The sequence below is a fragment of the Choloepus didactylus genome, chromosome 15 (assembly GCF_015220235.1).
Source record: "Choloepus didactylus isolate mChoDid1 chromosome 15, mChoDid1.pri, whole genome shotgun sequence".
Classification (NCBI taxonomy): domain Eukaryota; kingdom Metazoa; phylum Chordata; class Mammalia; order Pilosa; family Megalonychidae; genus Choloepus; species Choloepus didactylus.
The window spans coordinates 53,992,346-54,007,386 of NC_051321.1; the positions used below are offsets into that span (position 1 = coordinate 53,992,346).

At 36.5% G+C, this 15,041-nt stretch overlaps 1 pseudogene; it reads right to left on the reverse strand.

Moving 5' to 3' along the window:
* Nucleotides 1-13,690: 13,690 nt before the first annotated feature.
* LOC119510985 lies at nucleotides 13,691-14,391 on the reverse strand (annotated as a pseudogene).
* Between the last annotated feature and the right edge of the window lie 650 nt (nucleotides 14,392-15,041).

Sequence of the window (15,041 nt, forward strand, 5' to 3'; positions counted from 1 at the left end):
TATTCTGATCAGACTGTCAAATACTGAAGAGAAGGAGCAAGTTCTGAAAGCAAGAGAAAAGCAATTCACCACATACAAAGGAAACAACATAAGATTAAGTAGTGACTACTCAGCAGCAACCATGGAGGCGAGAAGGCAGTGGCATGACATATTTAAAATTCTGAGAGAGAAAAATTTCCAACCAAGAATACTTTATCCAGCAAAACTCTCCTTCAAATTTGAGGGAGAGGTTAAATTTTTCACAGACAAACAAATGCTGAGAGACTTTGCCGATGAAAGACCTGCCCTACTTCAGATTCTGAGGGGAGCCCTGCTGGAGGAGAGACAGGGAAAGGAGAAAGAGATATAGAGAATTTTAACAGACATATATAGTACCTTACATCCCAAATCACCAGGACACTCACTTTTCTCTAGTGATCACAGATCTTTCTCGAGAAGGGACCATAAGCTGGGACATAAAAATAGCCTCAAGAAATTTAAAAAAAAAACACTGAATATACTCAAAGCACATTCTCCAACCATAATGGAATACAAATAGAAGTCAATAATTTTTGAACTGTAATTCCACTAGTTACTTCCTACATGATATAAAATACACAAACTCTAAGGACAAATCAGTGGTTTTGAACTCAATGTAAAATATGTAATTTTAGACAACTATATAAAGGTGGGGGACTGAAGGAGTATAGGAACATAGTTTATGTGTCCTATTGAAGTGAAGGTGGTATCAAAGAAAAACAAGATTGATACGGATTTAAGAGGTTAATTTTAAGCCCCACAGTAAACACAAAGAAATTATCAGAGAATATAACCATAGAGATGAAAAGTAGAGTTTGGGTTAAGAGAAACGGGGGAAGGGGCAATGAGGAGTTAAGAAATGAGCATAGGGTTGCAGTTTGAGGTGAAGGGAAATTTCTAGTAATGAATGGTGGGAAAGAGCATTACAACATTCTAAACGTGATTAATCCCACTAATGAAAGGCTAGGGAGGGAGTGGAATGGGAAGATTTAGGCTGTATATATGTTTCCACAACTGAAAAAAAAAGTCAGTCTATATAGATGACAATTGAATACTAAGGATGAACTTGGATGGGACAGGAGGATAGAGGACAGGTGGCTCAAAGGGACACAGTTGAGACATAAGGAAAAGGAAATGTAGAATGTAAGCTTTTTATCATTGTTGAATCTATTGTACTTCTTAGCTGCGCTTAATGGGATTGCATGAAAGAATGTTGTTGTTCATGGGAAGTGTATACGTGAATTATAGTGAATGCTCAAGGATGTGTGCAGCTAACTCTCATATGTTCAGACGACAGAGCAATAGATGATGGATGATAGGGAGGGAGGGAAAGAAATAGCAATGTGACAGCAAGTTAAAGTTGGTGGATTGAGCTACCGGGGGAGGGGGGGTCAGGGTATGATGGAATTCTGTTTATGGGGCTAGTATTGTTTTTGCAACTATTCATATAACTTTGAATTTATTTCAAAATTAAAAAAAAAAAAAAGTAATCTCTTGTAAATCATAAAAAAAAATATAATGAGAAACAAAAGAAAAACATACAATATATAGTGAAGACTTGTCTTAGAAAAGTTGGCTCTTTTGTTCTTTGGATAATTCTTGATTCTCATATGGATCTGGGGCCTACATGTATCACCGCTTATATGTCATAGCAAGAGCTAATTTCAAACTTTCTGTTGCATTAAAATTCTAAACCACAGTGGATTTGACTACCCTTTTTGCTTTTTAGTAATAATATCATATGTTTGGCCTAAGCAGGAAGTGATAAATGAAGTGGGTATCTTTTAATGGCAAACCAGGTCTTCAGAACCTAAAATTGACTTCTAAGAAACTTGAAATCTCCAGATCCCCAGTGCTAGCCTCTGATTTTACTCTAGTGACTGGAGTCCAGAAGCAATAGGGACAGAAAGGAAAAGACATGACAAGATGCTGACAGTCTCCTGAACTCATTCCTTCTTCTTTGGACTAGATGGGTTGAGATTTCTTTAAATTAATTGAGGATATACATTTATTATTGATAACTTCACTACTATGAACATACAGTTGGTCTTTCACTCCCCCACACCCTCCCTCTCTCTGTTCTTTGGCACTACAGTCTTGAAAATTACATCTTTTGACACCTAATCTACTTTAGCATCACCTTAGGCTTAATAAAAACCAGCCAGATAATTTTCATCTATGCTATGATTTCACTTAAAACTTTCCAAAGAACAGTAAAAAAGACAAAGGGATAGACCGAATTCTTAAGGATATTATAGAAGAAATGATTTCTATGTGTTTAGCATTATTATTTTAAATATCAATACTTCTAAAGAAATTGCCAGTAAGCATAATCATAGTTGGCATTACCAACTATTAAATGGTATTAACAACTCTATATATTTTCTTGGGTGATTAATCAATTTTAGTTCCTGAAAAAAATATTTTTATTGTTCCTTTGTCTCTCAGAGCATTTGTTCTACAGTTGAAGACTAATAAATTTGTAGGACCTGATTATTTTTAATTATGCCTTTTACACAAGTTTGAAAATTTCTCTAGTAAAAGAACCATCAAGAATATTTTTGTTTTAAGCATAATTGAACTCTCCCTTAAACTTCAATGGAAAACCATCCTTTTGATTTATTAGGACTCGATTCTGTCTCCTGCCACATATAATAATAAAGTAATACTGAAATGAAAAAAATTATAAACCTATGAATATATATATATATGAATGTATAAATGAATCCTTTTTGCCATTCTAAGTCTGATATGTGTTCTAATTTCTTACCTTTCACAACCCACTTCTACGTCCTATAGAACAAATGAAAAACAGTCTGCTCCGGAGATTGACTGAACATGACATATGATTTTTTTGATTTTGAGTAAAGGGTATGGTGTCTTGGGTTCAAAACCAGGCTCTCTCAATTAATAATTGCATTATTTTGGACACATTACTTACACTCTCAATATTTTATTTTCCTTGCTTATCAATTGGAGATGTTATTCTTTAAGGGAAGCAATTCCTGAAAAAAATCCTAGCAGAGGGTCTAGCACATGATGGGATCTCAATAAATAGAAGGAAAATAAAATTTGCCCATTTATCTTGAGGAAATGCCACTCTTTTTGTAGAATTGTACAATTACAAATTCTATCTGCCATCTCAGTCAACTCATGACTTACTTTTTCTATAATTTTTTGCCCCGTGACTCTAATTCCAGAAGCTTTTTCTTTGTTTGCAAAAAAACACAACAAAAAATTACTTCACGTTCCATTTAAAAAATTGGAAGTTACTTAATCCTCTTTTTCTTCACAAACTTCTGGAATGGATGCCATTTATTTCCTTAATTATCAATGTGGAAAGGTTACTAAGCACTGTATTTTCTCCCATTTAATTAAAATATTTATTTCTATTATACACACATGCATGCACACACATGCATACACATAAAACTTTGCATTTCACCACAGTGATACGGGATGTGGAATTATCTTTGCCCTCATATTTACACTATAACAACTCTATAGCAGTCTTCATTGTGGATTAATTCTCAAATGATCATTCTCTAAATCAGTAAGTTTCATGGTTCACTAGTGTCAACTATGATCCATTCAATAAAGAATGGGTTAATAACCCAAAAAGAATGTGTGTGTGTGTGTGTGTGTGTGTGTGTTTTAATGCCTCATTGGTAATTAAAGGCTTTCTCTATAATAGCATTACTCCCCCTCATTTCCAAATTGGTATGTCTTCTAGAGTAGGAAAAAGGGGTACCATTACTGATGTTCATTTAAAACCTGTGGCAAAATTTAATAATGCCCAAAGATATGCAACATTTATGTGGCTGTTATGCATCATATATGTGATAATAGAAGAAAGGGCTAAGAACAGCTTTCCTAACTGCTGCTTACATTTTTAACTAAGAAGATACTATTTTAGATTAATTCCCAAAGCTGATATCTCAAACAAAATTATGTCTTACCTATGATTTTGGGGCAGAAAATTTCAGATATATCCTATTTATATTAACACATTTTGAATTCTATGTATTCTGTTTATTTGGTAAAACCTTTTCTCAAATTTGAAGGCTAAAGTGAAGAACAGCACACTTTGACAGATCCATGTGAGGCTGTGCTTAACTTTTTTTTTTTAGTTGGACAGTTTTTAATACTAGAAAAGAGGATAGAGAGGAATTTAAAAATGAAATTGCTCAAAATAAAATGAACAAAGCCCTCAATATTTATAATGTAACCATTTTAGATTTTAACAATTTCCTCAGTATCTATGAATCATCCACCATCGTCATATTGTATGTCTGATGACCCAGCATGACTTTGCCAATGTCTAAGTAGGGCTGAGTTTATTGCTCCCCCTAAGCTTCCTCTCCCACTCAGGAGGCATTCTCTATGCTCTCTCATTTGTGGCAACTTGATGTACATGAAGATTCTTACTTTTATTGGGTGGAAGGACTAAGGACCCTCTTGCTTCTTTCCACCTTAGTTTACACATAGCTTTGATGTACAATTGTTGCTTCAAGGCAATGCAAACCAAGTTCTTAGGTTTTACTTATGTGTCTACCAATATATTAAGTACTGCATTTTAAATCAATTAATTTCAGTGGGAGACTCTGTTTCTCACCATAACATACTGCAAAATAATCCCTGCCTCTGCTTACTTTTCAGTAGGAATGGATGTGTGTTGCTACACCCACCCTGTTCTATGATCCATCTGAACATCTTTCTGTGTCATGTCATGATTAGAGAGGATTCAACTCCATTTGACATGAGGAGAGGCTTCCCATTCTAAGCCTGAAACTTCCTATTCTTAGCTGAAAACATTTGCTCCACTGCCAAGGAATATATAGCTTCCTGCAAAACTGTGAAACACCACAGAGTCAATATTTTGTGGTCTGCAATTACTTGGTCAATATTAAAGACTAAAGATAGAGAAACAGTGCAAAGTGTACCCCATCCCTTCCATGTCTCATTAATTATGTGGGAAGGCAAGGCAAATGAGAGGTTGAGGGTCAGAAAATATATGAAATAATCAAATGAATTATATAATCAATGTATATAGTAGAAAGGGAAACAATAAAATTATAACAGCTTTAAAAAGTTATAAAATGTTACTAAATATACAAATATAAAAATGTTTTTGCATGTGGGAAAGCAAATGAATGTCAACCATGTAGAAATTTGAAAAAGGGATGGTATTCAGGAAAAAACATAATCAAAGCAAACTGGAGTCTATGGTCAATAGTAACATTGTAATATATCTCCATTAAATGTAACAAAGGCAATATGCCAATGCTAAATGTATATGAGAGGGGGATATAGGGGAGTAATATGGGATTCTTGGTAGTGGTGTTATTTGCTGTCCTTAGTAGTATATTGTATTGTATGACATGTTATTTTTCTTATCATTTTTCCTTATTGCTAAAAAAAAAAAAAAAATTTTTCTTGTAGTAATCAGTATGTTCAAGTGCTGATTGTGGTGATAAATGTACAACTTTATGATGATACCATGAACAACTGATTGTACACTGTGGATAAATGTATGGTATGTGAATATAACTCTATAAAATTGTAGGAAAATATACATATAGGAGTAAAAGTGTTGGAGAAAACATGGTGAGAGGGATGATGCCTCACCAATATGGACTAACTACAATGTGTAAACTCAGAATTGAATCTTAGAACATAGCCTAACGTGGACACAATAATTGTAATAGTCCCTAGATGGTAAGCTCTTATAGCAGTTAACTCTATCCCTAAATTGCAAGGCCTATCTCTAAACTTTGAGATGCTGATCCCCTAGCGTATAACCTGATTGGTCTCTGTAACAATGCATATCTCTGAGACACCTGAAACTCAGAGCTAGAGCTCGGCAGATATGAATGTCAGTATTAGTGCATACAGCCACTGTCAAAAAAAAAAAAAGCTGAAAAAGAGCCCAGACTTCAATTAGTGATATGAATGAAGCAGGTCTGGTTAAGACCAGGGCAAGCCAGACCAAAGGATAAAGGTTGAAACCGATTGTGTTTTAAAACTTCAACTTTCATATGAGACCAAGGGAATAGATATCTATTTGGTACAGGATCTAAATTTTCTAAACGGTACAACTCTACAGTTGATTTGTTCAAACACCACAATTACATGGAACTTTGAATAGGAAGTGAGATACGGTAGGTTAGTATAGGCTGGAGTGAAATAGTGACACATCCTAGAGTAATTTGGGCAGATAATAAAAAATATATTTACAGCCTCCCCCTCCTCAGCCCTGAGGATCTGGGGGAAGGTGCGGATGTGTTGGACATCCTCACCTGGACTGGTGTTGATGTTGTCATAAACATTGGGACTGGCGGTTTGATGTGCTGAGCCCTCGAGCATGGGATTTGCCCTTATGAAGCTCATTACCACAAAGGAGAGTCTAAACTTGTATGTAATGGTGACTAAGAGTCTCCCCCTGAGTACCTCTTTGTTGCTCACTCAGATGTGGCCCTCTCTCTCTCTAACTGAGCCATCTCGACAGGTGAACTCGCTGCCCTCCTCCCTACATGGGACCCAACTCCCAGGGGTGTAAATCTCCCTGGCAACGCAGAGTATGACTCCTGGGGATGAATGTGGACCCGGCATGGCATCGTGGGACTGAGAGTATCTTCTTGACCAAAAGGGGGATGCAAAATGAGATGAAATAGTTTCAGTGGCTGAGAGATTCCAAATGGAGTCGAGAGGTCACTCTGGTGGACATTCTTATGCACTATATAGATAACACCTCTTAGGCTTTAATGTATTGGAATAGCTAGAAGTAAATACCTGAAACTACCAAACTCCAACCCAGCAGTCTGGACTCCTGAAGACAATTATATAATAATGTAGATTACAGGGGATGACAGTGTGATTGTGAAGACCTTGTGGATAACACCCCCTTTATCTAGTGTATGGATGAGTGGAGGAATGGGGATAAACTAAAGGACAAATGGGGTGGGATGGGGGGATGATTTGGGTGTGTTCTTTTTTCACTTTTATTTTTTATTCTTGTTCTGGTTCTTTCTGATGTAAGTAAAATGTTCAGACATAGATTGTGGTGATGAATGCATAACTATGTAATCATACTGTGGACAGTGGATTGTATATCATGGATGATTGTATGGTGTGTGAATGTATTTCAATAAAACTGAATTTAATAAAAAAAAAAGTTATAAAATGACTCATCCCTGCAGTCCAATCAGTAGGTGTATTAGTTTCCTAGGGCTGCCATAAGAAATTACCACAAACTTCATAGATTAAAGCAACAAAAATTTATTTGCTTGTAGTTATGGAGACTAGAAGCCCAAAATCAAGGTGTCAGCAGAGCTTTGTTCTCTCTGAAGGCTCTAGGGAAGGAATCAATTTTGCCATTTCCTAGCTTCGGATGGTAGCCATCCCATAGCGTGTGGTTGCGTAACTCCAGCCTGTCTCTATCTTCACCTGGCATTTTCCCCAGTGTGCCTAGGTATGCGTCTCTTCCATTCTTCTTATAAAGGCCCACCCTATTCCAATATGATTACATCTCAACTCAACTAATTCCATCTGCATTGGCCCAATTTCAAAATAAGGTCACATTCTCAAGCATTGGGGATTAGGAGTTCAACATACCTTTTGGGTGGACCCAATTCAACAATAACTATAGGCAAGGTTAAAAATATAGATATTGAACCTTAAGATTTAATTAAAGAAGCCATGGGTGCTTTAGGCAATCCAAAAGGGACATCTGAAGCAGTCAAGGAATTGGGAGTGGTTAGCAGGGGGCCACCTGAAAGAGGTAGGTCTTACCCACTTATCAAAAGTAGACCCTGAAATAAGGACTTGTGTACAGATAGTTTTGGGGGGAGGTAATCCCAGAGAGCAAGAGTGAGAAAGTGGTAAGAGTAAAAGAGGAACAAAGTAAAAGCCAATACCGGTTTTCATTATCACAAGAACAACTGATGTTCTCTCCAAAGGGTACTTCATACTTAAATTGGAGGATTGGAAGTTCATATCTAATAAATATTCAGAACTTTAATAGAAAGTGGAAGGACTTTTACCTGTGAATCGAAAGACTTTTACCAATGAATCACTTGAATCATCTCTATTTTTTTTTCTATTGGTTGTGGCAACCTTATTAGAGAAATAGCCATATTTTTCCCTCAAATTCTCATATTTGATCATTTAAGAGGCAGGGAAAATATGAGGCTGGGAATATCTGAAAGAGAAATACTGATCAGACTGAGAGTTTGTATGATATGATAATTAAAAGTATGGACTTTGAATTTACACAGACCTAGTCTTGAAACTGGCTATGCATACATTAATTAACTGGGTCATTTGAAGTACAATTTGTTCACTTGTAAAATAGATATAAATTATTACAGACCTTGTAGTTCTATATTGTGTTGGTTAAATGAAATGATGTATGTGAATCTCTTAACAAAATGTCTGGTCCATAGTAAGTGCCTCTGCTTGATTTTACAGCTTACAATGTGAAATGTGCTTTGGGGGCAGGGAGAGCTACATTCATTGAAAAAATAGTTTGCAGATTGCATTTCTTAGATTTAGTTAAGCTAATCTACATTTTTCAAATGTCTATTTGTTCCTACTGAATAGAAGTGAGAAGTTTAAATTCCCCAATTTGAATACCAAATTTTATTAGTATGCATAAACCCCTTTTTAAACCCAACCTAGGTACATAATACACCTTCAATAGCTGGGCAGGAAATTAAACTTATTCTAAACCACATTCTATTTTATGTGGTATTTCTGTACAATTATTTCAGGTGTATATTTTGACACCTTAGACTACTCAAGAGCTATTTTTTTTTCCATTTTTCTATAAAAAACAACTTTGGCAATGTTACTCTTTGTGAATCCATGATAATATCATATTGACTTCAAAAATATTAACTATGTCCTAAATCAGATGTTGGCAAACTATAGCTCATTCAAACCTGGCATGCTATTTTTGTTAATAAAGTTTTACTGGAACACAGCCATGCTCATTCATTTAGATGACCTTGTAGGTCATCTAGCACAATTACTCTTCTTTTGCCAATGGGAATAAAAAATCCAGACAGGTTTAAACATTAACTCAAAGTTACAAGGCAAATTAGTGACAGAATGTGGCTTGAAACACAGGATTTAGAGCCTTCAGTCCACCTTTCTCTCTTTTTTATTTCAATGTGTCCCAATTTGAAAGCAAGTTCACCTACTTCAAATGAATTGGAATGACATCTACAATCTATGCTCCTATTAAGAAAGTTGAGTTGTCGTTAATTTATAAAAAGCAAATTTTGGTCTTATTCATGCAATTTAATCAAATATTAATTAAACAAAAAGAGGAAAATGCAATGAAAATGCTGAAACATGCTCTCTATTGTCAAAGAAATTTCTCTTCAAAATTAGTTACACAGAATATACCTGACTGTCATAGTATTCTTTACAGTGTATACCTTACAGTGAAAGCCAATAGAGAAGCAATATTATATTTTCCAGAATTGAGAGAAATTGAATAAAACGCATACCATTTATAAATTATGGCACACATTTTCATCTTTCAGACTCATTGGTCTCTAAATTTTAATATAAAAATGAAATAATCTGAAGTTATAAACAGGTATAAAACAGGACTAATCAAGGAGGGTAGCCAAAGAATCAATGCAATCATTTAATAAAGTGTCAGAACATATCTTTAAAACTTGAAGGCAAGAACAGGTTTTCACTGCCCAAAACATTTTAAAGTACAGTGTAAAAGAATATGGAGAGGGATTCTCGGAAGATGGCAGCATAGAAAGAAGTGGAAGACTTAGTCTCCCCCAGAACAATTCATAAACGAACAAAAAACAGTAAATAACCTGGAATGGTAGCAGGGAGACAAACGTGACAGTACACTCAACATCCACCAACATGAATTGGGAGGAACGCCCGAGATCACAGCATAAAATCTGTAAGTAAAATTGGGGACCCGTGCTGAGAGCCGAGAACCTAGGGCCGGGAGCCCCTCCCTCATGGAAGCCGCACCGTGCACTTTTTCTCAGCCCAGCTCCAAGTGAGGTTTTAATATTAACTGCTCAATAAAGACAGCAAATCCTCAACAAGCAGACAGAGGCTTTTGGTGACAACTGACCTTGGGAGAATCGGGGGAAATATTCTGTCTCTTGCTTTCTCTCTATGGAGAAAACCTCAGCTGCTCTCAGCCCACAAGGCATTGCAGTAAAGACAGCCTCACACATTCTGCATTCTGAAATGAGCTGAGAGCCCTGCGGCACAGCCAAGAGGCCCAGGGCTTCCCTAGAGGGACGGCGCACACTGATGACGTAGCATGGCATCCCCCCTCAGCTGAGGGAGGATTGCGGCTGGGAGGGGGGATCCACTAGGAGAACCCAGGGGCGCTACACCAAGTCCGGTGATTTATGAGACACTGAGAGAGAGCTGCCCTTCCTCCCTGGCCACCCATGTGCGTGCCCCACATTCAAGGCAGGTGACTCCAGCGGCGCGCCCAGGCTGAGTTCTCCAACTGAAAACACAAGAATCGTTTCCCCACAATATGTGAGAAAAAAGGTTGAGAACTGACTGGAGGGATATAGGTGGCTCACAGACACCATATGCTGGTTACTTAGAGAAAGTGTACATCACCAAACTGTGTCTCTGAAAAATTAGATCGATATCCCTTTTTTTTTGATACAACTTGAAAGAACCCTATCAAGCAAAACAAATGCCAAGAGGCCAAAAACAACAGAAAATCTTAATGCATATGATAAAACCAGATGATATGGAGAATCCAGCTCCAAACACACAAATCAAGATTTTGGAAGAAATGTTATACATCACAAAATCAATTAAAGAACTACAATCAAAGAATGAAAACATGGCAAAGGATTTAAAGCACATCAAGAGGACCACGGCCCAGGATAAAAGCGCCATAAAAAAGACCCTAGAAGAGCATAAAGAAGATATTGCAATAGTAAATAAAAAAATAGATCTTATGGAAATAAAAGAAACTGTTGGCCAAATTAAAAAGACTCTGGATATTCACAATACAAGACTAGAGGAAGCTGAACAACATCTCAGTGTCCTAGAAATCCACAGAACAGAAAATGAAAGAATAAAAGAAAGAATGGAGAAAAAAATTGAAAAAATCGAAATGGATCTCAGGGATACGATAGATAAAATAAAACGTCCAAACTTAAGACTCATTGGTGTCTCAGAAGGGGAAGAGAAGGGTAAAGGTCTAGAAAGAGTATTCAAAGAAATTGTTGGGGAAAACTTCCCAAACCTTCTACACAATATAAACACACAAAGCATAAATGCCCAGTGAACTTCAAATAGAATAAATCCAAATAAACCCACCCCAAGACATATTCTGATCAGACTCTCAAATACTGAAGAGAAGGAGCAAGTTCTGAAAGCAGCAAGAGAAAAGCAATTCACCACATACAAAGGAAACAATATAAGACTAAGTAGTGACTACTCAGTGGCCACCATGGAGGCGAGAAGGCAGTGGCATGACATATTTAAAATTCTGAGAGAGAAAAATTTCCAGCCAAGAATACTTTATCCAGCAAAACTCTCCTTCAAATTTGAGGGAGAGCTTAAATTTTTCACAGACAAACAAATGCTGAAAGAGTTTCCTAATAAAAGACCTGCCCTACTTCAGATTCTAAAGGAAGACCTACCAAGAGAGAGACAAAGAAAGGAGAAAGAGATACAGAGAATTTTGACAGACGTATATAGTATCTTACATCCCAAATCACCAGGACACTCATTTTTCTCTAGTGATCACAGAACTTTCCCCAGAAGGGACCATAAACTGGGATATAAAACAAGCCTCAAGAAATTAAAAAAAAAAAAAAAAATTTGAATATACTCAAAGAACATTCTCCAAACACAATGGAATACAAATAGAAGTCAATAATTTTTGAACTATAACTCCACTATTTACTTCCTACATGATAAAAAATACACAAACTCTAAGGACAAATCAATGGTTTTGACCTCAACATAAAATATGTTATTTTAGACAACTATATAAAGGTGGGGGAATGAAGGAGTATAGGAACATAGTTTATGTGCCCTATTGAAGTGAAGGTTGTATCAAAGAAAAACAAGATTGATAGGGATTTAAGAGGTTAATTTTAAGCCCCACAGTAAACACAAAGAAATTATCAGAGAATATAACCATAGAGATGAAAAGTAGAGTTTGGGTTAAGAGAAATGGGGGAAGGGGCAATGGGAAGTTAAGAAAGGAGTGTAGGGTTGCTGTTTGAGGTGAAGGGAAATTTCTAGTAATGGATGGTGGGAAACAGCATAACATCATTCTAAATGTGATTAATCCCACTAATGGAAGGCTAGGAAAGGGGTAGAATGGGAAGATTTAGGCTATATATATGTTTCCACAATTGAAAAAAGAAAAAAAAAAAAAAAAGACAGTCTAACTAGATGACAATTGAATGCTAAGGATGAACTTGGATGGGATTGGAGGGTGGAGGACAGGTGGCTCGAAGGGACACAGTTCAGACATAAGGAAAAGGAAATATAGAATGTAAGCATTGTATCATTTTTGAATCTCTTATACTTCTTAGCTGTGCTTAATGGAATTACATAAAAGAATGTTCTTGTTCATGGGAAGTACATACGTGAATTATAGTGTATGTTCAAGGATGTGTGCAGCTAACTCTCATATATTCAGAAGACAGAGAAATATATGATGGATGATAGATAGGGAGGGAAAGAAATAGTGATGTGACAGCATGTTAAAGTTGGTGGATTGAGCTATCAGGGGAGGGGGGTCAGGGTATGATGGAATTCTGTGTATGGGGCTAGTATTGTTTTTGCAATTATTCATGTAACTTTGAATTTATTTCAAAATAAAATAAAATAAAATAAATAAAAAAAGAATATGGAGTGTGTTATACATTTTGACATCCATGTGTATTCTACCTCACAAGCCCTTCTCTTTCTTTATACTAGCTTAACGCAATTAGGTTCTAGGAATAGAGGGCACATGACCCAATCTGCTTTAAACTTTCTGGCTTACAGAAAAAGGACTTTCCCTTTACCCTAAAATCCTTTCCTTTTCTTTTTTTTTTTTTATAAACAAAAGTCTGTCCTTTATTCAAATATTTTATCTGGATGTTCATGAAAATTAATCAATTGCTTTTACCATATGACTATGAAATATCAACTCTACTACCTCCAATAGTCAATAATTTTATAAACTAAGGTGATTAAAGTCATTTGTAAAACAGTATCAATTGAGACTTTCTTGCAATTATGACTAATCCATTATAAACGAATAACAATCTTAAAAACAAAATTCGAGAACAAGTGCAGTTAAACCAAGAACAGACAAGAAAGTACAAGGAGTTCATTGGTAATGCTATAACAAATGGAAAAAAGTAAAACTGATTTTATACTGGAAGTTATATAAGTAAATAAAGGTCCTATCATTTTTTCTTACATGTATGCTTAGATTTCTTGTATAAATAACAGACTGCTCCATTTCATGCACTTCAATAGGATCAACTCCTTAGGAAAAGCACTAAAAAGATTTGATAATCAACTCCCAAGTTTTATGCTTCTTTCTTCTTTTATCAATTTCCTGACATTTAACATAAGCAGGAAAGTCTTTTCAGTAAATTGAGAACTTAGGTCTAGAACTGTCTTGAAGAACTCTGAAAAGTTACATATATCCCATGTTGCCTTTGGTTTCCCATCTCTTCTTCACTTCAAACCCCCATGCAAGTTTCTTCTTTTTCCAAACAACCTGTGAATTTTCAGCAGCCTTCCTGGATTTTATAAAATTGTGGCAGGCGACAGCTTCGGCAATTTTTACACCAACCTCTCCAGTAGCTAGCTGGTTGCTGAGTTCCTCGGCTTTCTCAACATTCCACTCTTCCACAGCCTGGTCTATGCTCTTTTCAAGACCTGACTTTTCAATTTTTTTCTTTTTCACAGAGGGGGTCAAACCTATCATTGATTCCAAAATACTGAGTTCCTTCCTTCCACTGGGTTTCATTTGGTGAGTGTTCCCTATGAGATGCCTCTCCATTGTTCAATTTTTCCTTTTGGGAGCGTTTTCTCTTTTTCCTCCTGAGTCTTGAGGCTGAGTTTTCTTTCAGAATGTTTTGTATGCAGTTCTTAAAGTTTATTCCACATATTTAATGAAATTCCAGATGGACACTCTTCATATGCATTTAACATTTGCTCTGTTTCAGTTTTTGGTCCATTTGTAGGGAAATCTGAGATTTCTGATTTTCTAATGGCCTGATCTTCTTTATCTTCCTGTAAGTTAAATCCAGAGTTCTCTACTGTGGCTTCATCTTTGGAATTTGACTCAACATCTCTAGAATTTAGGCCAGGAGGTAGCAGCCCACTTCACATCTTTTCTTCTCACTCCCTGCTACAACACCTGCTGCTCTCCCTGTGAGATGCAATACTGACTGAGCCCCAGGAATGCAGTAGATAAGGTTTCTCTCCCCTACCTAGCAGCCACAGCCAAAATTGCCAGTTTTCAGGAGCAGTGTGCACTTCAGACAGATGCTAAGGTTCAAGACTTTTGCAAGAGGGTGGCTCTAGAAAAGTACACCTTTTCCTGCTTGGTTGCACAACCTGGGTCTCTGCAGGCTCTCTGGCAGCAGTGCCACACTCCAGTCCCAAAAGGGGAAGAATCCTCTCCAGGGCACAAGACTAAGCGCTGCAGATTCCAGTGTAGAATCTCTAGGCGGTTAGGAACCGGTCACCTGGCAGCCATCTGAAGTCTCTGTCAACATTCTGCTTTCTCATTGACTCTGACATCTCAGCCAATGGGCTACCCCAAAATTCTTAAAATTAATTTTTAAGGGGGCTGTTAGAGAATAGGCAAGAGGTTTGATCAATTCAAACAGCCAGATAATTTTCTCTGAGATTTATTTCACAAAGACATAGCATGACAAAAAGGAACAACTATGCTAAACACTGGTATAACTTCACAACCATATGGGAAATTGAATGCCTGGATTCTCTTACTACATTGGACACCATCAGCCTTTCCT